The sequence below is a fragment of the Gossypium arboreum genome, chromosome 1 (genome assembly GCF_025698485.1).
Source record: "Gossypium arboreum isolate Shixiya-1 chromosome 1, ASM2569848v2, whole genome shotgun sequence".
Lineage (NCBI taxonomy): Eukaryota > Viridiplantae > Streptophyta > Magnoliopsida > Malvales > Malvaceae > Gossypium > Gossypium arboreum.
This window is the reverse complement of record NC_069070.1, coordinates 71850945-71878187: the sequence shown is the minus strand read 5'-3', so window position 1 is coordinate 71878187 and position 27243 is coordinate 71850945. Positions and strand designations below refer to the sequence as shown.

Below are 27243 nucleotides of genomic sequence, written 5' to 3'. Positions count from 1 at the left end.
TCAACCATGACCAAAATTGAAATGGTAAGGTGTTGTGATGCATTCGGCCATGGTAGGATATAGAAGAGAAATAAGGTTGTTGTTAGATGAAGTAGAGTCTAACAAATGAGCTCGTATGTAACACCCCGAACCCGAGACCGTCGCCGGAGTCGAACGCGAGGTGTTAACAGACTTCAACCCACTTATTGACAATTTTCAGACAAGCTGCCAATCTGAGCACTAGTCGCTCCAAAATTCATAACTTAAGTTTTACAACTCGAAAATCAGTTCCGTAAATTTTTCCTGAAACTAGACTCATATGTCCATCTACATAAATTTTTCTAGAATTTTTGGTCGAGCCAATTAGTACAGTTTATTAGTTAAAGTCTCGCCTGTTGTAGGGATCGACTACACTGACCTTTGTGCGTTACGAATTGGATATCTCCCTGTACAGGGCTTCAATACTAATACCGTTTGTTTCTGTAGAAACTAGACTCAGAGAGGAATCTACACATATATGGAATGACTCCTAATTATCTCTGGTTAATTTACAATGATTTTCCAAAGTTGGAACAGGGGATCCAGAAACCGTTCTGGCCCTATTCCACAAGAACTTTAAAATCTGTTAACTTATAACTCATATGACCATTTCGTTTCTTCCATATGAAAGTAGATTCATCAAGGTACACTTACATAATTTATTTGCTATTTAATACCATTCCTACTATTTTTAGTGATTTTTCACATCCACGTCACTGCTGCTGTCAGCATCTGCCTTTAGTAGGCTTTACCTATTTCATACTTTCCATGATTCAATTGGCCCTTTTACATACATAGCACAAAGCGTGATCATGATTAACCATTCCAATGGCTAATCGTTTCAAAATAATTCCATACCTCATAAGGGTCAACATACAAACGATTATAGTTCTATGCTAAAAACGTATATAAGCCATTTTCGCATGGCTATCTAAGTTTACACAAACCGGAAGGTACATGACCTTCAACAAAGGATGGTCCTATACATGCCATTTCAAAGTTCAACCAAAATTTGTACCAAAATGGGGCTTCGATAGTGTGGATGACTTCGACTTCTTTGATCCCGAATCCGACAGCTAACGAGCGAAACCTATAAAACAGAGAGCCAAAGCAACGGGGTAAGCATTTTAATGCTTAGTAAGTCTCAAGCAATGAAATCAGCTTTGACTAAGGTATTTTATTCACATGGCTAATTAAACCACTTTACTAATTCACATTCCCATACTCATACTTATTTCACATCACCGACCCTTATGTTCATACACAAAGGAACAACTTGGCCCAAGGCCGTAGCTCGTTTATCAACTTGGCGCATACTTACTTGTAAGAATTCAATTAGTACAAGCACATACAAACATACCTCATTGCTGGAATTTTCACAAGTGTATAAGCTGAAATTTTCACAGCAAGATTGCTCATTTCGAATCACATACCTTGAGATTTAACCGGATATAGCGACTCATACGATTTCCTTGGTCATAATCCGGATTGGTGACTTGCACAAAGGCCTTGGTCTTAGCCGGATATATCAACTTCATACGAATGCCTTGGTCTTAGCCGGATATATCAACTCGCTTACGAATGCCTTGGTCTTAGCCCGGATATATCAACTCGCACGAATGCCTTGGTCTTAGCCGGATATATCAACTCATACGAATGCCTTGGTCTTAGCCCGATATATTTCCAATGTTCACTTACATATATATCAATATTCAAGACACGTCCATAGTTCATTTTCGTTACTAAAGCTCTAACACAAAATATCTATCAACCTTTACTATTTCGGCTCAATGGCCACACAAACAAGGAGCATAATTTTGATATAATTCAAGTAGGGTCATCACTCGAAGACTTACCTCGGATGTTGTCGGCGATTTCGACGACTATTCAACTACTTTTCCTTCCCTTTATCGGATTTAGCTCCCTTTGCTCTTGAGCTAATTCACACAAATTTAACTTATTAAAATCTCATCATGATAGCTTATGGCGAATATGACAAGGAGTGTAAATGGTCATATGGCCATCCTTTAGCTCAAATACACAATGGTCATGCACATTTTACATCACAACAAGCAATTCAATACATTCAAACATCAACGTGAAGTTCAAAGTACTTGGCCCTTATATACATTAGGCATCAAAGTTGCATATGTACTAAATCATAAATCGAACTCAACACATTAGTTAATATTCCTCTTAGCGAATTTTCTAAGCCAAGAATAGGCATCAATATGCTTGCCTCAAACCGAATGCATGCACACTAATTACCCTCATGTGGCGAATATACACTTAATACCACAAAAAAACAGCATACATTTTACTACTAACACATTACATATCATAATTCATTGCACATCTCTTATTTACTTCATAATCAACACATCATCACAAGCAAATATACACTTTGAATTAGTATATATGTCATACCAATCCATCATGTGCAAACATATATTCATGTAAGTGCAAGGGCGAATTCTCAAGTGGCTTATATCCAAATATATACACATTTCCAAAGCTTAAATCTTACTCACCATGCAACATGCATGAATTATACTTATGGATATATCATGGCGAATACCACAACACCACACCATTTCAATTTGGTCATGGTGAAACAAAGAACTTAGTATCTCATTAAAAAAAGAATGCTAAAAGAAAATCTAAGAATCTTCAATCCTCCATCACATGTATCACTTTCAAGCTTGTTATTTAACATGCAATGGCATTAACACCACATTCACTTTGGCGAATTTCATTCCCATGACATAACAAGGATTTGAACCATGGGCTAACAAGAACATTAAGCTAGCAACTAAAACATGCATGAACCTCAAACATACCTTAATCTTGATGCAAGTTTAGCCAACCTCTTCCTAATCCTCTTCCAAACCAAGTATGAAGCAAAACTCCTTCCTTATCCTTAGTATTTTCGACCAACAAGAGAGTGAAAAGAGATGAACAAATTTTTCTTTCTTCCTTTTGGACATTCGGCCAAGCTATGGAGGAAGAAGATGGACACTTTTTTTGTTTCTCATCTACTAACATTAATTGTTTATTCCATACCCTTATTTTATTCTTTCCATCATAACCCATTTACCAAACATGTTTCATGACATGATTTTTGCCCATAAATCCTTGTCATGGCGGCCACTAGCTATGGGGGAAATTTGACATGCAAGTCCATTGTTTTGCATGCATCCTTTAATTAGTCATCACACATTTTCCCTCATACTTTCAAAGTTTATTACTAGGTCCTTTCTAGTGAAATTCACATCTATAATTCTAAATCAAAGCATAAAAATATCACACATGAGTTAACACACATTATAGGCAATAAAATAAATATTAAATTATTTTTATGCCTTGGTTTTGTGGTCCCGAAACCACATTTCGACTAGGGTCGTTTTAAGGCATCACAACTCTCCCCACTTTAGAAATTTTCGTCCCGAAAATCTTACCGTAAATAGGTTTGGATATTGCTCTTTCATAGAGTTCTCGGGTTCCCAAGTAGCTTCTTCTATCCGTGTTTGAGCCATAACACTTTCACTAGCGGAACCCTTTTGTTTCGCAACTCTTTCATTTCACGAGCTAGGATACGAATCGGTTCTTCTTCATATCTCATATCGGCTTGAATTTCAACCTCTGATGGACTAATTACGTGCGACGGATCAGATCTATAGCGTCGAAGCATTGAAACATGGAAGACGTTGTGAATCTTTTCAAGTTCAGGGGCAAGATCAAGCGATACATAATCGGGCCAACTCGTTCGGAGATTTCAATGCGGCCCAATGAATCTCGGCTCAACTTGCCCTTACGGTAGAATCAGTATCTCTTTCCACGGCGAAACTTTAAGAAACACTTTATCTCCCACGATACTCAATGTCCTTTCGTTTGAGATCCGCATCGATTTCGACGATCGGAGGCTATCTTGATTTTCACGGATTACTTTTACTTTCATTCGCATCTTTAATCAAATCCACTCCAAAAATTTTGTTCTCACCGAGCTCGGTCCAAAACAATGGTGTACGGCATTTACGCCCGTACAAAGCCTCGTAAGGCGCCATCTTAATACTTGATTGAAAACTATTGTTGTGGCGAATTCAATCAAAGGTAGGTACCGTTCCACGAACCACTCGAACTCGAGGATGCAACATCTCAACATATCCTCAAGTATCTGAATTATCGCTCGGATTGACCATCGGTTTGGGGGTGAAAGGCGGTCTTTGAAATGCAACTTGGTGCCCAATGCTTCTTGTAATTTCTTCCAAAATCGCGAGGTGAACCTCGGATCTCTATCCGACACAATGTAAAATCGGTACCCGTGTAATCTCACAATCGAGAAGCGTACAATTCAGCTAGTTTATCCAATGAAAAATCCATACGCACGAGGATAAAGTGAGCCGACTTAGTCGATCTATCAATAATAACCCAAATTGCATCCTTCTTACTTGCGACCACGGCGGTCCGGACACAAAGTCCATTGTGACTCGATCCCATTTCCACTCGGGTATCGTGATCGGTGAAGTAACCACGAAGGCACTTGATGCTCCGCTTTCACTTGTTGACATATTAAACATCTTGCAACAAAGTCGGAGATGTCTCGTTTCATACCATGCCACCAAAACCGACGTTTCAACTCATTGTACATCTTCGTACTCCCGGGTGGATTGCCATTCGGCTACAATGAGCTTCGTTCGAATTATCGAAATAAGTTCAATTCTTTGGAACACACAAACGACTTCGAACCTCAAACAATCGTCATCATCAATTTGAAACTCCGATTCCTTGTTCGAACACACTCGGCCCGTTTTGCACGCAACTCCTCATCAATTTTACGAGCTTCACGAATTTGATGAGTCAACAATGGTTTGGCCTTTAATTGGCTACTAACACATTGTCGGGTAGGATAGACAAGTGTACATTCATCGTCAGTAAAACAAGCGGTGATTTCCGGCTTAAGGCATCCGCAACCACATTAGCCTTTCCGGGTGATAGTCAATGACCAGCTCATAATCCTTTAACAACTCGAGCCAACGTCTTTGTCGCAGATTTAAGTCTCTTTGAGTCATCAAATATTTGAGACTTTTGTGATCCGAATACACATGGCACTTCTCACCAAATAAGTAATGTCGCCATATCTTTAAAGGCGAATACGATGGCGACCAATTCGAGATCATGGGTCGGATAATTTTTCTCATGTGGCTTTAATTGTCTCGACGCATAGGCCACAACTCGACCTTCTTGCATCAATACGCAACCTAACCCAAGTAGGGAGGCGTCACTATAGATGACAAACTCTTTGCCGATTCGGTACGTACTAATCTTGGAGCTTCCGTCAAATGAGTTTTCAATTGGTCAAAACTTTTCCGACACTTTTCCGTCCATTCAAACTTGACATCTTTACGAAGCGGTTTAAGTCATGGGTGTGGCTATCATCGAGAATCCTTTTACAAACCGTCGGTAGTAACCAAGTCCCAAAAAGCTCGAACCTCGGTAATATTTCTTGGAGGTTTCCGATTAAGTATGGCTGAAATTTTGCTTGGGTCGACTCGAATACCGTCTGAGATACCACGTGACCCAAGAAGCTAACCTCTCTTAACCGAACTCACACTTGCTAAACTTAGCATATAACCGCTTATCCCGTAAAATTTGCAACACTAATCTCGGGTGCTCGCATGTTCGGTCTCATCTCTTGAATAGACCAAGATGTCGTCGATGAACACAACTACGAACCGATCCAAATATGATCCAAGATCCGATTCATCAAATCCATAAATACCGCGAGGGCATTAGTGAGCCCAAACGGCATCACTAAGAACTCGTAGTGACCATATCTCGCTCGAAGGCGGTTTTGGGTATGTCCGAATCTCGGATTCATGAATCGATAATAGCCCGATCTCAAATCTATTTTTGAGAACACCGAGGCTCCTTCATTGATCGAACAAATCATCGATACGTGGTAACGGATACTTGTTCTTTATTGTCACTTTATTAAGTCGGCGATAGTCGATGCACAACCTCATGGTTCCGTCCTTCTTTTCACAAACAACACTGGTGCACCCCAAGGTGAAAAACTCAAGGCGAGCAAAACCTCTATCCATCAACTCTTGCAACCGAGCTTTCAACTCCTTTAATTCCGTTGGTGCCATACGATATGGAGCTATCGAAATCGGTGTGGTCCTGGTACAAGCTCAATGCCAAACTCTATCTCCGAACAGTGGCAAACCCGGCAATTCTTGGGAAAAGCCTGTATTCACAAACCACCCAAGATTTGGGTTCTATTCTAACTCCTTATCATCAAGTACATACGCAAGGTATGCTTCACACCCTTTTCTTACATATTTACGGGCCAACATTGATGATATTACACCGGCAACCCTTCAAGTTCGTAGACTCAACTCGGATCATCTCGTTGTTTAGCATCTCAAATCAATAGTCTTGCTTTTGCAATTCACAACCGCATCATGCACGGTCAACCAATCCAACCCAAGAATAACATCAAATTCATCGAGCGGCAAAAGCATCAAGTCCGCCGGAAAACAGTACCTCGAATTACTAGGGGCATTTCTTACACACTTTGTCGACCAGCACATAACGACCCAAAGGATTTGACACCGAATTACGAACTCGAGAGACTCAATAGGCAAAGTCTTCTTGGATGCTAAGGTTTCGCATATATAAGAATGAGTAGAACCGGGGTCAATCAAAGCAATCACATTAGTATCAAAGAGAGTGAAAGTACCAGTAATAACATCCGGCGAGGAGGCATCCTCACGTGCACGTATAGCATAAGTCCTAGCTGGGCGCGAGCCTCGGATCTGGTCGCAGACATCTCTAGATCCTCTCGACCACCACTAGCCTTGCCGTATTTCCGGATGGTCTACCTCGAGCGGTGGTAGTACCGGTTTCCCACTCCGATCTACATTCATTCGGACAACCTCGGGCAATCTTTAATGAAGTGGTCAACGATCCACACTTGTAACAGAGCGGTCACGGAATCTACACTTCCAAAATGCCATTTGCCACAATCACGGCACTCAGTCCTCTCTCGTCGATCATTCCCACTCTTGGCGATCGAAGTGATTCGTGTGGTCACAGGGGTCGATCGCGATCTCGTCTAGAAAAGCCGAAGTGTCTCTAGATCGGCCTAAGCCATCTCTAAGTTTCTTTGATGATTGTTGGAAGGGCTTCCCGAATACCTCTTCTGAAACTCCCTTGCTCCCGCTTCCGCTTTCCTTTTTCCATACTAAGCTCCTCGGCTTTGCATCGCTCGACGAGAGTCACAAACTCTCGATTTCCAAAATGCCAACATACGACTTTATCTCATCATTCAGTCCATCTTGAGCGTTTACATCATCGACTTACGAAGAAATGCATTCTCGCGTCTGGCTAAGCCTCACGAATTTTCGTTCATAGTCGAACCGACATGGAACCTTGTTTAAGTTCGAGAAATTCCTTTCGTTTTTGGTCCATAAATCTCGATGATATACTTTTTCCAAACTCGGTTTGAAAGAACTCCCAAGTTACTTGTTCGCGGGGCACAAGTCGAGTACTCCACCAATAGTAGGCGAAATCACGTAGCAAGGAGATGGTACACTTTAGGCATTCATCGGGTGTACAAGATAGCTCATCGAGTACGGGATCGTGTTGTCCAACCAAAATTCGACTTGCTCGGCATCATCACTATCCGTAGCTTTAAATTCAGTAGCCCCATGTTTTGGATTCTATCAATGGGGCTTATTCGACCTTATTTGGTCAATTACCGGAGGCATTGTAGGTCTTGGGCTGTGTTTGTTGGGAATGGAGGTTGTGGAACAGTAGTATTAGTTCGAATGTATTGGTTGAACCAATCATTCATCACGCTATAAAAGGCTTGTCTAGCCTCGTCATTCGGATTACTAGCAACAGGTTGAGAGTCCGCTTGGCGCTGTCCCTTGTGCGGGAGCAGCGCCACACTCTCCACATCATCAGCTATCACTCGGTTGGGATCGGGATCCATTACTATAAATAAACACAAGTTCAAGCGTCGAAATCACCACACTATCATATAATCACATAAAATGGCATGTATAGCTAGACCCCAAACGCATTACGGTAGTCCTAGAATCGACTAAACCGTAGCTCTGATACCAATAAAATTGTAACACCCGAACCCGAGACCGTCACGAGTCGAACGCGAGGTGTTAACTGAACTTCAACCCACTTATTGACAATTTTCAGACAAGCTGCCAATCTGAGCACTAGTCGCTCCAAAATTCATAACTTAAGTTTTACAACTCGAAAATCAGTTCCGTAAATTTTTCCTGAAACTAGACTCATATGTCCATCTACATAAATTTTTCTAGAATTTTGGTCGAGCCAATTAGTACAGTTTATTAGTTAAAGTCTCGCCTGTTGTAGGGATCGACTACACTGACCTTTGTGCGTTACGAATTGGATATCTCCTGTACAGGGCTTCAATACTAATACCGTTTGTTTCTGTAGAAACTAGACTCAGAGAGGAATCTACACATATATGGAATGACTCCTAATTATCTCTGGTTAATTTACAATGATTTTCCAAAGTTGGAACAGGGATCCAGAAACCGTTCTGGCCCTATTCCACAAGAACTTTAAAATCTGTTAACTTATAACTCATATGACCATTTCGTTTCTTCCATATGAAAGTAGATTCATCAAGGTACACTTACATAATTTATTTGCTATTTAATACCATTCCTACTATTTTTAGTGATTTTTCACATCCACGTCACTGCTGCTGTCAGCATCTGCCTTTAGTAGGCTTTACCTATTTCATACTTTCCATGATTCAATTGGCCCTTTTTACATACATAGCACAAAGCGTGATCATGATTAACCATTCCAATGGCTAATCGTTTCAAAATAATTCCATACCTCATAAGGGTCAACATACAAACGATTATAGTTCTATGCTAAAAACGTATATAAGCCATTTTCGCATGGCTATCTAAGTTTACACAAACCGGAAGGTACATGACCTTCAACAAAGGATGGTCCTATACATGCCATTTCAAAGTTCAACCAAAATTTGTACCAAAATGGGGCTTCGATAGTGTGGATGACTTGACTTCTTTGATCCCGAATCCGACAGCTAACGAGCGAAACCTATAAAACAGAGAGCCAAAGCAACGGGGTAAGCATTTTAATGCTTAGTAAGTCTCAAGCAATGAAATCAGCTTTGACTAAGGTATTTTATTCACATGGCTAATTAAACCACTTTACTAATTCACATTCCCATACTCATACTTATTTCACATCACCGACCCTTATGTTCATACACAAAGGAACAACTTGGCCCAAGGCCGGTAGCTCGTTTATCAACTTGGCGCATACTTACTTGTAAGAATTCAATTAGTACAAGCACATACAAACATACCTCATTGCTGGAATTTTCACAAGTGTATAAGCTGAAATTTTCACAGCAAGATTGCTCATTTCCGAATCACATACCTTCGGGATTTAACCGGATATAGCGACTCATACGATTTCCTTGGTCATAATCCGGATTTGGTGACTTGCACAAAGGCCTTGGTCTTAGCCGGATATATCAACTCATACGAATGCCTTGGGTCTTAGCCGGATATATCAACTCGCATACGAATGCCTTGGTCTTAGCCGGATATATCAACTTCATACGAATGCCTTGGTCTTAGCCCGGATATATCAACTCATACGAATGCCTTGGTCTTAGCCCGATATATTTCCAATGTTCACTTACATATATATCAATATTCAAGACACGTCCATAGTTCATTTTCGTTACTAAAGCTCTAACACAAAATATCTATCAACCTTTACTATTTCGGCTCAATGGCCACACAAACAAGGAGCATAATTTTGATATAATTCAAGTAGGGTCATCACTCAAGACTTACCTCGGATGTTGTCGAGCGATTTAACGACTATTCAACTACTTTTCCTTCCCTTTATCGGATTTAGCTCCCTTTGCTCTTGAGCTAATTCACACAAATTTAACTTATTAAAATCTCATCATGATAGCTTATGGCGAATATGACAAGGAGTGTAAATGGTCATATGGCCATCCTTTAGCTCAAATACACAATGGTCATGCACATTTTACATCACAACAAGCAATTCAATACATTCAAACATCAACGTGAAGTTCAAAGTACTTGGCCCTTATATACATTAGGCATCAAAGTTGCATATGTACTAAATCATAAATCGAACTCAACACATTAGTTAATATTCCTCTTAGCGAATTTTCTAAGCCAAGAATAGGCATCAATATGCTTGCCTCAAACCGAATGCATGCACACTAATTACCCTCATGTGGCCGAATATACACTTAATACCACAAAAAAACAGCATACATTTTACTACTAACACATTACATATCATAATTCATTGCACATCTCTTATTTACTTCATAATCAACACATCATCACAAGCAAATATACACTTTGAATTAGTATATATGTCATACCAATCCATCATGTGCAAACATATATTCATGTAAGTGCAAGGGCGAATTCTCAAGTGGCTTATATCCAAATATATACACATTTCCAAAGCTTAAATCTTACTCACCATGCAACATGCATGAATTATACTTATGGATATATCATGGCGAATACCACAACACCACACCATTTCAATTTGGTCATGGTGAAACAAAGAACTTAGTATCTCATTAAAAAAAGAATGCTAAAAGAAAATCTAAGAATCTTCAATCCTCCATCACATGTATCACTTTCAAGCTTGTTATTTAACATGCAATGGCATTAACACCACATTCACTTTGGCGAATTTCATTCCCATGACATAACAAGGATTTGAACCATGGGCTAACAAGAACATTAAGCTAGCAACTAAAACATGCATGAACCTCAAACATACCTTAATCTTGATGCAAGTTTAGCCAACCTCTTCCTAATCCTCTTCCAAACCAAGTATGAAGCAAAACTCCTTCCTTATCCTTAGTATTTTCGGCCAACAAGAGAGTGAAAAGAGATGAACAAATTTTTCTTTCTTCCTTTTGGACATTCGGCCAAGCTATGGAGGAAGAAGATGGACACTTTTTTTTGTTTCTCATCTACTAACATTAATTGTTTATTCCATACCCTTATTTTATTCTTTCCATCATAACCCATTTACCAAACATGTTTCATGACATGATTTTTGCCCATAAATCCTTGTCATGGCGGCCACTAACTATGGGGAAATTTGACATGCAAGTCCATTGTTTTGCATGCATCCTTTAATTAGTCATCACACATTTTCCCCTCATACTTTCAAAGTTTATTACTAGGTCCTTTCTAGTGAAATTCACATCTATAATTCTAAATCAAAGCATAAAAAATATCACACATGAGTTAACACACATTATAGGCAATAAAATAAATATTAAATTATTTTTATGCCTTGGTTTTGTGGTCCCGAAACCACATTTCGACTAGGGTCGTTTTAAGGCTGTCACATCGTATGTGCATTAGTTGCTAGATGGAGAAGAATCGGCTAGCAAGTTGTGTGCTAAGGCCGAATGTAATTTGGTATATTATGGGTAATGCATGTGTTGAATTAGTGTAAAGGGAGAGGATGCTTTAATAGTGTATATATGTGTATTAGCCAAGTTTTGAACTTGAAACAAATGGTGTTTAGTCAACACAAGTGACCATACTTGTAGAATGTATTAAGTGTTGCAATCGGCCTTAGCATAGATGTGTATGTTCGGCCATTGGTAGCCTATTGATGGCTTTAGCTTGACTTAGAAACTTCGGCTAAGGGGAAATATTAGCTAGTATGTTGAATTCGATTCGTGATTTCGTACATATGTGACTCTAATGTCTAATGTATATATGGGCTAAGTACCTTGAGCTTTTCTTTTGATGTTCGAATGAATTGTATTAAATTGTTGATGTGATTAAAACTACGTATGATCATTGTGTATTTGAGCTAAAAGGTGGCCATATGACCTATCAAACTCCTTGTCATATTCGCCATAAGCTAGCAAAATGAGACTTTGATAAGTTAAATTTGTTTGAATTAGCTCAAGAGCTTAGGGGACCACAATTGGATAAGGAAAGCAAAAGTGATCGAATAGCCGTTGAAGCCGTTCGACAACATCCGAGTTAAGTTTTGAGCAATGGAACCTAGATTATGATTCGATTAGATTATGTCACAAACAAATCAAAATCATGCTCTTTGAATGTGGCTATTAAGTCAAACTTGTAAGTGTGATAAGTGTCTTGTGTTTGAGCTTTGGTAATGAAAATAAAACATGGATGTGTCATGATTTATTGATGTATGTGCATGGTTATTCGAATGATATCCGGCTAAGTCCCAAGGCTTTTGTGTTAAGTGACTATATCCGACTAAGATCCGAAGGCATTTATGCGAAGTTACTATATTCGGCCAAAACCGAAGGCATTTGTGCTAGCGACTATATCCGGCTAAGTCCGAAGGCATTTATGCTAGTGATCATATCCGGCTAAGACCAAGGCCTTGTGCGAGTGGTTATATCCGTTAAATCCAAGGTACGTGATTCAGAATGAGCGATCTTGCTGTAAAAATTTCAGTTAATACGCTTGTAAAGTCCCAACAATGAGGTATGTTTCATATGTGCATTGGAATAGTCAATCCCTTGAATAATATTCGCCGATCGAGTAATGAGCCTCCGTATTTGGCTAAGATGATCCCTTATGTATGAATATAGGGCTGGAATGTGAAGTAGGAATGATTTGAAAATATGTATATATGGAATTATCCGTTTAGTTATATGAATGCTATACTTCCGATTTGCTTAAACTCTTTGCTCAAAACTTACTAAGCATTAAATGCTTACTCCGTTTCTTTAATTCTCTGTTTTATAGATTTTGGTTCGTCACCATCGAACTCGAATTTTGAAGTCAAGTCGCCCACACTATCAAAGCTCCTTTTGGTATATTTTTGGTTGAACTTTGAAATGGCATGTATAGGACTACCCTTTTGTTGTAGGTCATGTACCTTTCGGTTTTGTGTAAATTTGGATAGCCATGCGAAAATGGCTTAAGTATACTTTGGGCATGGTATTATAATCATTGTATGCTGTTCATTAAGAGGTATGGAAATGTTTGGAAACGATTAGCCATTGGGATGGTTAATCATGATCATATTTTGTGCTATTTATGTTAAAGGGCTAGTTGAAGCATGGAAACTATGAAATAGGTAAAGCCTACCTTAAAGACAGATGCTGACAGCTGCAGTGACGTGGATGTGAAAAATCACTAAAAATAGTAGGAATGGAATTAAATAGTGAATAAATCATGTAAATGAACCTTGACGAGTCTATTTTCATAGGAGAGTAACGAAACGATCATATGAACAGTATGTTAAGAGATATTTAAGTTTTCGTGAGATAGGGCCAGAACGGTTTCTGGAGTCCCTGTTCTGACTTTGGAAATTCATTATAAATTTACCAGAGATAATTAGAAGTCATGCCATATATGTACAGATTCCTTTTCGAGTCTAGTTTCTGTAGAAACAAACGGCATCAGTATTGAAGCCCTGTACAGGGAGATATCCAAATCGTAATGCTTGAAGGTCAGTGTAGTCGCACCCTGTAACAGGGGAGACTTTAACTAATAAATTTTACTAATTGGCACACCAAAAATTCTAGAAAAAAATCTGTAAATGGAATATGATTCTAGTTTCAGGGAAAAATTACGAAACCGATTTTCAAGTTTTGGAACTCAAGATATGATTTTAAGGTAAAGTGTGAGCTTAGCCAACCGCTCGGAAATTTTAAATTGACTTTGTGAAAGTAAGGATTAAGCCGTTAACCCCGTGTCCGACTCGGCGACAGTCTCCTGCACGGGTGTTACAATTTTATTGGTATCGAGCTATGGTTTAGTCGATTCTAGGACTACCGTAATGTGTTTGGGTCTAGCTATACATGCCATTTTATGTGATTATTTGATAGTGTGGTGATTCGACATTTGCAAATGTGTTTATTTATAGTAATGGATCCCGATCCTGACCGAAGCGGTAGCTAATGATCTTGAGAGTGTAGCGCTGCTCCCTTTACAAGGGACATGCCAATGATTCTCAACCTAATTCTAGTAATCCGAATGAGGAAGCTAGACAAGCTTTCTATAGCGTGATGAATGATTGTTTCAACCAATACATTCGAACTAATACGACTGTTCCACAACCTCCATTCCCGACAAACACAACCTCAAGACCTACAATACCTCCCAAGAATCGACCAAATAAGGTCAAATAAGCCCCAGTTGATGAATTCAAAACACGGCTATCAATTTAAGGCTACGGATAGCGATGATGCCGAGCAAGCTGAATTTTGGTTGGACAACACTATTCGGGTACTCGATGAGCTATCTTGCACACCCGATGAGTGCCTAAAGTGTACTATCTCCTTGCTACGTGATTTTGCCTACTATTGGTGGAATACGTTGACTTCACATTGTGCCTAGAGAGCAAGTAACTTGGGAGTTCTTCCAAACCGAGTTTCGAAAAAAGTATATCAGTCAGAGATTCATTGACCAAAAACGGAAGGAATTTCTTGAACTCAAACAAGGTTCCATGTCGGTTACCGACTATGAACGAAAATTTGTGAGGCTTAGCCGGTACGCACGAGAATGCATTTCCTCAGAAGTCGTAATGTGTAAATGTTTCGAGGATGGACTAAATGATGATATAAAGCTGTATGTTGGCATCTTGGAAATCCGAGAATTTGTGGTACTTGTTGAGCGAGCTTGCAAGGCCGAGGAGCTCAGTATGGAGAAAAGAAAAGCTGAGGTGGGAGCAAGGGAGTTTCGTAAGAGATCTTCGGGGAAACCCTTCCCACAGTCATCGCAGAAATTTAGAGATGTCTTGGGTCGGTCTAGGGACACTTCGGGCTTATCTAGACGAGATCGCGATCGACCCCCTGTGAGTGCACGAGTCACTTCGATCGCCAGTGTTGGAAATGACCGTCGAGACAGAGCGGAATGCCAGTATTGTGGTAAATGGCATTCGGGGAGTTGTCGGTTCCATGACCGCTCCTGTTACAAGTGCAGGTCAGTTGACCACTTTATCAAAGATTGCCCGAGGTTGTCTGAACAGAATGCAAATCAGAGTGGGAAACCGGGTGCTACCACTACCCGAGGTAGACCATCTAGAAATACGGGCAATGCTAGTGGTGGTCAGAGAGGATCTAGGGATGCTATGTCCAGATCTGAGGCTCGTGCTCCAGCTAGGACTTATGCTATACGGCAAGACGCGAGGATGCTTCCTCGCCGGATGTTATTACTGTACTTTTACTCTCTTTGATACTAATGTGATTGCTTTGATTGACCCTGGTTCTACTCATTCTTATATATGTGAAACCTTAGCATCTAGTAAGACTTTGCCTATTGAGTCTACCGAGTTTGTAATTCGGGTGTCAAATCCCTTGGGTCGTTATGTGCTTGTCGACAAAGTGTGTAAGAAATGTCCCTAGTAATTGAGGTTTCGTTTTCCGGCAGACTTGATGCTTTTGCCGTTCGATGAATTTGATGTTATTCTTGGTTTGGATTGGTTGACCGTGCATGATGCGGTTGTGAATTGCAAAAGCAAGACTATTGATTTGAGGTACGCAAATAACGAGATAATTCGAGTTGAGTCTACGGACTTAAAGGGGTTGCCAGCTGTAATATCAGCAATGTTGGCCCAGAAATATGTAAGAAAGGGGTAAGAAGCATACCTTGCGTATGTACTTGATGACAAGGAATTGGAAGAGAAACCCGAATCTGTGCCGGTGATTTGTGAATACCCGAATGTTTTTCCCGAAGAATTACCGGGTTTACCACTTGTTCGGGAAGTAGAGTTTGGTATTGAGCTTGTACCTGGGACTACGCCAATTTCGATAGCTCCGTATCGTATGGCACCAACCGAGTTAAAAGAATTGAAAGCTCAGTTGCAAGAGTTGACGGATAGAGGTTTCGCCGACCAAGTTTCTCACCTTGGGGTGCACCAAAGATTGTTTGTGAAAAGAAGGACGTAACCATGAGGTTGTGCATTGACTATCGTCACCGAATAAAGTGATGATAAAGAATAAATATCCGTTATCAGCGTATTGATGATTTGTTTGATCAACTAAAGGAAGCCTCGGTGTTTTCAAAGATAGATTTGAGATCGGTATTACCGATTGTAATTCGAGATTCGGATATACCCAAAACCGCTTTCGAGCGAGATACGACCACTACGAGTTCTTAGTGATGCCGTTTGGGCTCACTAATGCCCCTACGGTATTTATGGATTTGATGAATCGGATCTTCAGACAGTATTTGGACCGGTTCGTAGTTATGTTTATTGATGACATCTTGGTTTATTCAAGAGATGAGACCGAACATGCTGAGCACCTGAGGTTAGTGTTGCAAATTTTACGGGATGAGCAGCTATATGCTAAGTTCAGTAAGTGTGAGTTCTGGTTAAGAGAGGTTAGCTTCTTGGGTCATGTGGTATCTGTATCGGGTATTCGAGTTGACCCGAGCAAAATTTTGGCCATACTTAACTGGAAGCCTCCGAGAAATATTACTGAGGTTCAGAGCTTTTTGGGACTTACCGGTTACTACCGATGGTTTGTAAAAGGATTCTCGATGATAGCCACACTCATGACGAAGCTACTTCAAAAAGATGTTAAGTTCAAATGGATGGAAAAATGTTAGAAAAGTTTTGATCAACTGAAAACTTATTTGACGGAAGCTCAATTTTAGTGCAAATTAATCGGGCAAAGAGTTTGTCATCTATAGTGACGCCTCCTACTTGGGTTAGGTTGCGTATTGATGCAAGAAGGTCGATTTGTGGCCTATGCGTCGAGACAATTAAAGCCACATGAGAAAAATTATCCCACCCATGATCTCGAATTAGTCGCCATCGTACTCGCTTTGAAAATATGGCGACATTACTTATTTGGTGAGAAGTGCCATGTATTTTCGGATCACAAAAGTCTCAAATATTTGATGACTCAAAGAGACTTGAATCTACGACAAAGGCGTTGGCTTGAGTTGTTGAAAGATTATGAGCTGGTCATTGATTATCACCCGGGAAAGGCTAATGTGGTTGCGGACGCCTTAAGCCGGAAGTCACTGTTTGCTTAGCGATGAATGTACAATTGTCTGTTCTACCCGACAATGTGTTAATAGCTGAATTAAAGGCCAAACCATTATTGATTCATCAAATTCGTGAAGCTCAGAAAGTCGACGATGAGTTGGTTGCAAAACGGGCTGAATGTGTTCAATGTGGAATCGAGTTTCAAATTGATGATGACGATTGTTTGAGGTACGAAATCGGTTGTGTGTTCCAAGAAATTCGAACTCATTTCGATGATTCGAACGAAGCTCATTGTAGCCGAATGTCAATTCACCACGAGTACGAAAATGTACAACGATCCGAGACGTCGCTTTTGGTGGAATGGTATGAAACGAGACATTTCCGATTTTGTCTCGAAGTGCTTAGTATGTCAGCAAGTGAAGGCGGAACATCAAGTGCCTACGGGTTTACTTCAACCGATCATGGTACTTGAATGGAAATGGGATCAAGTCACGATGGATTTTGTATCTGGGTTGCCAGTGTCGGCAAGTAAGAAGGATACGATTTGGGTTGTTGTTGATAGACTAACTAAGTCGGCTCATTTTATCCCCGTACGTACGGATTTTTCATTAGATAAACTAGCTGAATTATATGTTTCTCAGATTGTGAGATTACACGGGGTACCAATTTCTATTATGTCGGATAGAGATCCGAGATTTACCTCACGATTTTGGAAGAATTTGCAAGAAGCTTTGGGTACCAAGTTGCATTTTAGCACCGCTTTTTACCCCCAAACCGATTTTCAATCCGAGCGGATAATTCAAATACTCGAGGATATGTTGAGATGCTGCATCCTTGAGTTTAGTGGTTCATGGGAACGGTATTTACCTTTGATTGAATTCGCCTACAATAATAGTTTTCAATCAAGCATTAAGATGGCACCTTACGAGGCCTTGTACGGGCGTAAATGCCGTACACCATTGTTTTGGACCAAACTCGGTGAAGGTAAAATTTTCGGAGTTGATTTGATTAAAGATGCTGAACAGAAAGTAAAAGTAATCCGTGAAAGTCTAAAGGCAGCCGCAGATCATCAGAAATCGTACGCGGATTTGAAACGAAAAGACATTGAATATTAGGTAGGAGATAAAGTGTTGCTTAAAGTTTCACCTTGGAGAAAGATACTCCGATTTGGCCGTAAGGGCAAACTGAGTCCGAGATTCATCGGGCCATATGAGATATCCGAACGAGTCAGTCCAGTTGCGTATCGTTTGATTTTGCCCCATGAACTTGAAAAGATTCACGACGTCTTTCATGTTTCGATGCTTCGACGTTATAGATCTGATCCATCGCACGTAATTAGTCCATCAGAGGTTGAAATTCAAGCCAATATGAGTTATGAAGAAGAACCGATTCGTATCCTAGCACGTGAAGTGAAAGAGTTGCGAAACAAAAGGGTTCCGCTAGTGAAAGTGTTATGGCTCAAACACGGGATAGAAGAAGCTACTTGGGAACCCGAGAACTCTATGAAAGAGCGATACCCAAACCTATTTACCGGTAAGATTTTCGGGGACGAAAATTTCTTAAGTGGGGGAGAGTTGTGACAGCCTAAATTGACCCTAGTCGAAAAGTGGTTTCGGGACCACTAAACCGAGTCATAAAAATAATTAGCCGTCATAGTGGATGCTCATTATATGTACTTACGCATGTGTGAAAATTTCATGTTTGAATTTTGTTATTTGTAAGTGAATTTTATCAAATAGGACTTATGTGAGAAAATTTAGAAATGTGCTAGGCAAATGTAAAGTGGCCTATTAATGAATGTTGTGAAAATGATGGGCTTGCATGTCAAATTTCCCTAAATTAAAGCCTAGTGGCCGGCCATGACAAAGGGTGATGCGCAAAACATGTCATAAAACATGTTGTGTAAATGGGTTATGTTGGAATAAATAAAATAAGGAGTATGGGTAATAAAGAAATGGAAAAAGGAAAGAAGGTGTGTGATCCCCCATTGCCGTGAGTTGAGGAAAGGAAACAAAAAAAAGTGTGTTCATCCTTTTCATTTCTTTTGGCCGAAAATTCTAAGGAAGAAAGAAGGAGTTCTTGCTCCATGTTTGGTTTAGAAGAGGATTAGGAAGAGGTTCGGCCATACTTGTATCAAGATTAAGGTATGTTTGATGTTGTGCCATGATATTCATGCATGTTTTTTTAGTTGCTAGCTTGATGTTCTTATTAGCCCATGGTTCAAATCTTTGCTATGTCATGGGGATGGTATTCACCAAGGTGGATTTTGTGTTGATATCATTGCATGCTAAATGTGAAGCTTGTTAATGATGCATGTGATGGTGGATTGATAACTCTTGAATCTCCTTTTTAGCATCCTTAAGTGAGACATTAAGTTCCTTGTTCAACCATGACCAAAATTGAAATGGTAAGGTGTTGTGATGCATTCGCCATGGTAGGATATAGAAGAGAAATAAGGTTGTTGTTAGATGAAGTAGAGTCTAACAAATGAGCTCGTATGTGCATTAGTTGCTAGATGGAGAAGAATCGGCTAGCAAGTTGTGTGCTAAGGCCGAATGTAATTTGGTATATTATGGGTAATGCATGTGTTGAATTAGTGTAAAGGGCGAGGATGCTTTAATAGTGTATATATGTGTATTAGCCAAGTTTTGAACTTGAAACAAATGGTGTTTAGTCAACACAAGTGACCATACTTGTAGAATGTATTAAGTGTTGCAATCGGCCTTAGCATAGATGTGTATGTTCGGCCATTGGTAGCCTATTGATGGCTTTAGCTTGACTTAGAAAATTGACTAAGGGAAATATTAGCTAGTATGTTGAATTCGATTCGTGATTTCGTACATATGTGACTCTAATGTCTAATGTATATATGGGCTAAGTACCTTGAGCTTCTCTTTTGATGTTCGAATAAATTGTATTAAATTGTTGATGTGATTAAAAATGCGTATGATTATTGTGTATTTGAGCTAAAAGGTGGCCATATGACCTATCAAACTCCTTGTCATATTCGGCCATAAGCTAGCAAAATGAGACTTTGATAAGTTAAATTTGTTTGAATTAGCTCAAGAGCTTAGGGGACCACAGTTAGATAAGGGAAAGGAAAAAGTGATCGAATAGCCGTTGAAGCCGTTCGACTACATCCGAGGTAAGTTTTCGAGCAATGGAACCTAGATTATGATTCGATTAGATTATGTCACAAACAAATCAAAATCATGCTCTTTGAATGTGGCTATTGTCAAACTTGTAAGTGTGATAAGTGTCTTGTGTTTGAGCTTTGGTAATGAAAATGAAACATGGATGTGTCATGATTTATTGATGTATGTGCATGGTTATTCAATGATATCCGGCTAAGTCCCAAGGCTTTTGTGTTAAGTGACTATATCCGGCTAAGATCCAAGGCATTTATGCGAGTTACTATATCCGGGCCAAAACCCGAAGGCATTTGTGCTAGCGACTATATCCGGGCTAAGTCCCGAAGGCATTTATGCTAGTTATCATATCCGGGCTAAGACCCGAAGGCCTTGTGTGAGTGGTTATATCCGGTTAAATCCCGAAGGTACGTGATTCGGGAATGAGCGATCTTGCTGTAAAAATTTCAGTTAATACGCTTGTAAAGTCCCAACAATGAGGTATGTTTCGTATGTGCATTGGAATAGTCGATCCCCTTCGAATATTATTCGCTCAGTCGAGTAATGAGCCTCCGGTATTTGGCTAAGATGATCTCTTATGTATGAATATAGGGGCTGGAATGTGAAGTAGGAATGATTTGAGAATATGTATATATGGAATTATCCGTTTAGTTATATGAATGCTATACTTCCGATTTGCTTAAACTCTTTGCTCAAAACTTACTAAGCATTAAATGCTTACTCCGTTTCTTTAATTCTCTGCTTTATAGATTTTGGTTCGTCACCATCGGACTCGGAATTTTGAAGTCGAAGTCGCCCACACTATCAAAGCTCCTTTTGGTATATTTTTGGTTGAACTTTGAAATGGCATGTATAGGACTACCCTTTTGTTGTAGGTCATGTACCTTTCGGTTTTGTGTAAATTTGGATAGCCATGCGAAAATGGCTTAAGTATACTTTGGGCATGGTATTATAATCATTGCATGTTGTTCATTAAGAGGTATGGAAATGTTTGGAAACGATTAGCCATTGGGATGGTTAATCATGATCATATTTTGTGCTATTTATGTTAAAGGGCTAGTTGAAGCATGGAAACTATGAAATAGGTAAAGCCTACCTTAAAGACAGATGCTGACAGCTGCAGTGATGTGGATGTGAAAAATCACTAAAAATAGTAGGAATGGAATTAAATAGTGAATAAATTATGTAAATGAACCTTGACGAGTCTATTTTCATAGGAGAGTAACGAAACGATCATATGAATAGTATGTTAAGAGATATTTAAGTTTTTGTGAGACAGGTCCAGAACGGTTTCTGGAGTCCCTGTTCCGATTTTGGAAATTCATTTTAAGTTGACCAGAGATAATTAGAAGTCATGCAATATATGTACAGATTCCTTTTCGAGTCTAGTTTCTATAGAAATAAACGACATCAGTATTGAATCCCTGTACAGGGAGATATCCAAATCGTAATGCATGAAGGTCAGTGTAGTCGTACCCTGTAACAGGGGAGAATTTAACTAATAAACTGTACTAATTGGCCTGACCAAAAATTCTAGAAAAAAATCTGTAAATGGACATATGATTCTAGTTTCAGGGAAAAATTACGAAACTGATTTTCGAGTTTTGGAACTCAAGATATGATTTTTAAGATGACAGTGACGCAGTTAGCCAACTGCCTGGAAATTTTTAAATTGGACTGTGAAAGTAAGGGGATTAAGCCCGTTAACCCCCGTGTCCGACTCCGGCGACGGTCTCGGGTACGGGGTGTTACACATACCGACTATTCACTTGATAAGTTAACCGAATTGTATATTTTGAAATAGTGAGATTGCACGGAGTACCTTTGTCGACTATATCAGATAAAGACCCAAGGTTCACATCATGGTTTTGGAAAAAGTTACAAGAAGCTTTGGGTACAAAGCTAAATTTTAGTACTGCTTTCCATCCACAAACTGACGGTCAGTCTAAGCGGGTAATTCAAATTCTTGAAGATATGCTACGGTGTTGTGTTATTGAGTTTCATGGTAGTTGGGAAAAGTATTTACCGTTGGTAGAATTTGCCTACAACAACAGTTTTCAGTCAAGTTTGAAAATGGCGCCTTATGAGGCATTGTATGGGCGTAAGTACCGAACGCCCTTGTATTGGACCAAACTTAGAGAGAATCAGATTGATAGAGTTGATTTAGTTAGAGAAACTGAAGAAAAAGTAAAGATAATACGTGATTATTTGAAAGCCACTTCAGATAGACAGAAATCCTAGCAGATTTGAAACGAAAAGAGATCGAGTTTCAAGTCAGTGATAAGGTATTCCTAAAAGTGTCTCCGTATAGGGAAGTTTTGAGGTTTGGCCGAAAAGGAAAATTAAGTCTGCGCTTCATTGGACTGTATGAGATTATTAAAAGAATAAGGCCGGTAGCTTATCAGTTGGCTTCTCTATCTAAGTTAGGAAAGATCCATGATGTGTTCCATGTGTCTATGTTACACCAATGCCGATCAGACCCTTTGCATGTGATTTCACCGATAGAGGTTGAGATTCGACCGGATATGATTTATGGCAAAGAGTCGGTTAAGATTTTGGCTCGAAAAGTCAAACAATTGAGGAAAAATAGTATTGCCCTGGTGAAAGTATTATGGCAAAGACATGGGGTTGAAAAAGCTACATGGGAGACCGAGGAAAACAAGAGAATTTATTATGAGTTGGTACAGGTATGTATGAAAAAATCATATGAATGAACTCAGTATGTGATGATCTTTTGGTAAGATTTAAAATGTGTAAGTTATGCCTATGAATTTATGATAACATATATGTGTTGTGTCAATGGTATATATATATTCATGATTATGTTGCTATCTATTTGCATGTGAATTTACTAAGCTTTATGCTTTCTCCCTTCTCTTTTCCATTTTCTCATAATATCGCTAAGCTAGCTCGAGGATCAAAGGACGTCGGAGACTTGACCAACTATCAATTGGATATTTGGGTATAGTTAGTTTCAACATTTTGAGCATGACATGTATAATGACTTGGTCTTTTTTTTATATGTCATATTGGTTTAGCCAAATGTGTTAGCTTTTAATGATTTGATGATTCATTTTGTATATGGCCATGAAATGTGGCTTATATTAATTATAGGGATGTAATCCTATTCATATATGCAAGCACGTGCTAAGGTCACTCATGATATGGATAAATTCATTTGGCATGGATGAATTATGGATACAATTATGGATGTTTGATGATGGAATGGTGAGTAAATGGCATAATAACAACTAAGGCAAGAATATGTGAAATGGAAGTAAATTGCATGTGATTTGGTAAGCTTAGTTTAAATAAAATAGTCTTAACAAGTTCTAATTGATAAAAAGTTGATATGTGATAAACTGTAATTTATACATATATTTATCCCATGCTTAGCACATTTATGGATGGTTTCTCCTTAGATTTGGTGAATTTGATGCTCCTAATTTTATAATTTCATGTTTTATACTTAGGTGAGCATAGGAGAGCAAAAAGAGCAAGAAAAGGGCCGAAAACGGAGAAAATGGACCCACATGGGAAATCAACATTGCCTGGACTTCCTTACACGGGTAAGCCACACGACTGTGCCCATTTGGCAGGATTGAAGCATGACTTACACGTGTGGACTACACGCCCGTGCCTATTTAACAGCCTTGACCACGGGCTAGAGCAATCATACACGGGCATGTCCCTGACAAGCCCAAGTATAGATCTATTCAGAAAAGGACACTTTTGAGGGCTCTTAGGCATTCCAAAGCCTATTTGAACACCTGAGGAGGCACTTAGAACATAGACACGGAGTAGGAGACAAGGAATTACTCAAGGGAAGCCGATTGATCCATCTCAAAAGTAGGATTCATCGTCAAGACTGAAGATCTCCCTTCAATTTCCATTCAGGGGTTTTGGGTTTTCTTTATGTTTTGTATTCATTATTCTTCTGAGAAGTTTTCTTTTACAATTATGAACTAAACCCCCTAAATACCTAAGGGGAATGAAACCTAAGAAGGATCTTGTTATTATTATTTGAATTGTATGATAAATATTTAACTTATTCTTAATTATATGTTCTTAATTCTTATCTTAATATTCCAGGATATTGATTGAAGTTAATGTGCTTATTTAGAGGACCAAAAGTCTCTGTCTAAGAGTAAATTTGTCATAATTAAGCGTAGTTGATTGCACGCCTTTAGATAAGGTGACAAGATTTTGCCGGATTAGGGTGAAACCTAATAAGGGGATCCATAGAAAAAAGTTAATGCAACACTAGGGCGTTAATTAGAAAGATATTTCAATTAATCAACCTAGGGTTAGACGTTATTAGTCTTGAGAGAGATAATAATATAACTTAGGGATTTCTATGGATCAAGTCAAATAAATAAATCGTCTGATTTAGAGTCAAATAACAAGTGAAGTCTAGGTGGATTTTTCCTTGGGTATTGTCTTAATCAATCGAGTTTTCCCAAAAGCTTTACCCCAATTTCTCTCTGTGCACTCTTAGTTTAGTTAATTAGTTTAGATAAACAAATCCCTTAATTTTTAGGCTAGATAATAAAAATAAAGTAATTACTCGTACTCTTGGTTCCTTTTGGTTCGACAATCCGGTCTTGCTAAAGCTATACCACTGTTCGATAGGTACACTTGCCTTCATCGTGATAATAGTTAGTTTCAAGAATGATTAATTATAAATTTTTAAAACCTATCACGAATATCACGTATCAAGTTTTTGTCGCCGTTGCCTTGGAACTAAGATATTAGGAAGGCTCGATTTTTATTACTTTAGCCACCTTACTTTATTTGCAATTTAAATTTTTATTTTCTTTTCCAATTTTTCTTTTATTCGCTCTTGGTAGGTTTTTATAGTGTATGACTAGAAGAAACCTGTCGGGACCATTACTGTTTGATAGTGAGATCGATCGCATAGTTTGCAGAAACTGAAGAGAAATAAGGCGAAGCTTAAGATACACAAAGGAAGAGCAAGAGGATGATACTTCAACCACAACCGAGGAGATGGCTGAAAACAAGGAAAATCCGCTATCTCCTATTATTGCTGCTGATCTAGTAAATCAGAATCTTGCTCCGCGTACTATGTATGATTACGCTAAACCTTCTTTAACAGGAATTGAATCGAGCATAGTTAGGCCTACTGTTGCTGTAAATAATTTTGAACTAAACCCTAACACCATTCAAATGATACAGCAATTTGTTCAGTTTGATGGTTTGCAAGATGAGGATCCAAACAACCACTTGGCAAATTTTCTAGAGTTTTGCGATACATTTAAAATCAATGATGTTTCTGATGATGCCATTCGTCTTCGGTTATTCCCTTTTTCATTGAGGAACAAAGCTAAACAGTGGTTGAACTCGTTACCACGAGGGTCAATCACTACTTGGGAACAAATGACCGAAAAAACTTTATTAAAATATTTTCTACCGGGTAAAATAGCCAAATTATGTAATGATATATCCTCTTTTGTGTAGATAGATTTAGAAACACTCTACGATGCATGGGAGAGATACAAGGACCTTTTGAAAAGGTGCCTTCACCATGGGTTACCACTCTGGCTACAGGTTCAAACGTTTCACAATGGCCTAAATCCTTTGACTAGACAAATGATTGACATAGCTGCTAGAGGAACTATCAATAATAAGACACCTGAGGATGCTTATGAATTCATAGAAGAGATGTCGCTGAATAATTATCAGTGGCAAGTCATGAGGAAAAAGCCGACGAAAGCAGCTAGCGTTTTTAATGTCGAATTGGTCACCATGCTCTCTAACCAGGTAGAACTTTTGAATAGAAAAATTGATGGTTTTCTTGGTTCTTCACAGTTTCACCCAGTAATGCAGTGTGAAGCAAGTGGAGGTGGATCAAGCAATTCAGAACATCCACCCTATGGCCACAACATGGAGAACGAGCAGTTAAATTACATGGGTAATAATCCTCGATCTCAAAATAATCCTTATAGTAACACTTACAATGCAGGTTGGAGAAACCACCCAAATTTTTCATGCGGAGGCCAAGGAAATCAGAGACCACCACCTCCTCCAGGCTTTGAACAACCACTGTACCAGCAGGAAAAGAAGCCAAACCTTGAGGAGGTGCTAACAAAATTTCTCTCGGTGTCAGAAACTCATTTTTAGAATACCGAGACAGCACTTAAGAATCAACAAGCATCGATCGAAGGGCTCAAAGCTCAGATAGGCCAGCTCGCTAAATTGATATCTGAACTCCCACAAGGTAGCCTACTGAGTAACACTAAATCTAACCCAATGGAGCAACTCAATGCAATTACCATTCAAGATGTGGAAGGGTTAGTTGCATCTAAACCAGAACCGAGGCAAGAAACTGTGGTAAGTAAGGTGAGGTGGACCACAATGACCAAAAACAGGCAAGTAAAGAGTACAAACCACATGTACCATACCCTAATGCGACAAGGAAAGACCACTTAGACGAACAATTCGGTAAATTCCTTAAACTTTTAAATAAATTACATATTAACTTACCGTTTATTGAAGCTCTTTCGCAGATGCCAAACGCAGTAAAATTTTTAAAGGAGCTTTTAACAAATAAGAGGAAGTTAGATAAGGCGTCGCATGTGGAGTTAAATACAGTTTGCTCAGCCATACTACAGAATAAGCTGGCCAACAAATTGAAGGATCCAAGGAGTTTTACGATTCCTTGTTTAATTGGTAGCTTAGATGTTAATAATGCTTTGGCTGATTTAGGGGCTAGTATCAATGTCATGCCTTATAAAATGTTTAAACAACTAGGTCTTGGGAAACCCAAACAAACTAGGATGAGCATTCAATTGGCCGATAAAACTATCAGATTTCCTAGAGGTATTATTGAAGACGTACTCGTTAAAATTGACAATTGTATATTCCCAATTGATTTCGTTGTTCTAAACATAGAGGAGGATAGTAACGTGCCTTTAATTTTAGGAAGGCCTTTTTAGCAACTGCCAAAACTATAATTGATGTTGGTACAGGTAAACTCAAACTTCGTGTGGGAGACGAAACAATC

At 39.1% G+C, this 27243-nt stretch overlaps 1 long non-coding RNA gene and 1 other non-coding gene across 2 annotated transcripts in view; both read right to left on the bottom strand.

Moving 5' to 3' along the window:
* Positions 1-825: 825 nt before the first annotated feature.
* The window catches only part of LOC128280764 (uncharacterized), a 49517-nt gene continuing 23099 nt past the window's right edge, over positions 826-27243 (bottom strand). Inside the window, exon 2 of the long non-coding RNA XR_008270904.1 lies at positions 826-1108. This is a non-coding gene — a long non-coding RNA (uncharacterized LOC128280764). The remainder of the gene's footprint in view (positions 1109-27243) is intronic.
* Positions 25665-25771, bottom strand: LOC128281592 (small nucleolar RNA R71). Its single transcript, XR_008271839.1, has one exon. It is a non-coding gene; the product is annotated as a small nucleolar RNA R71 (small nucleolar RNA).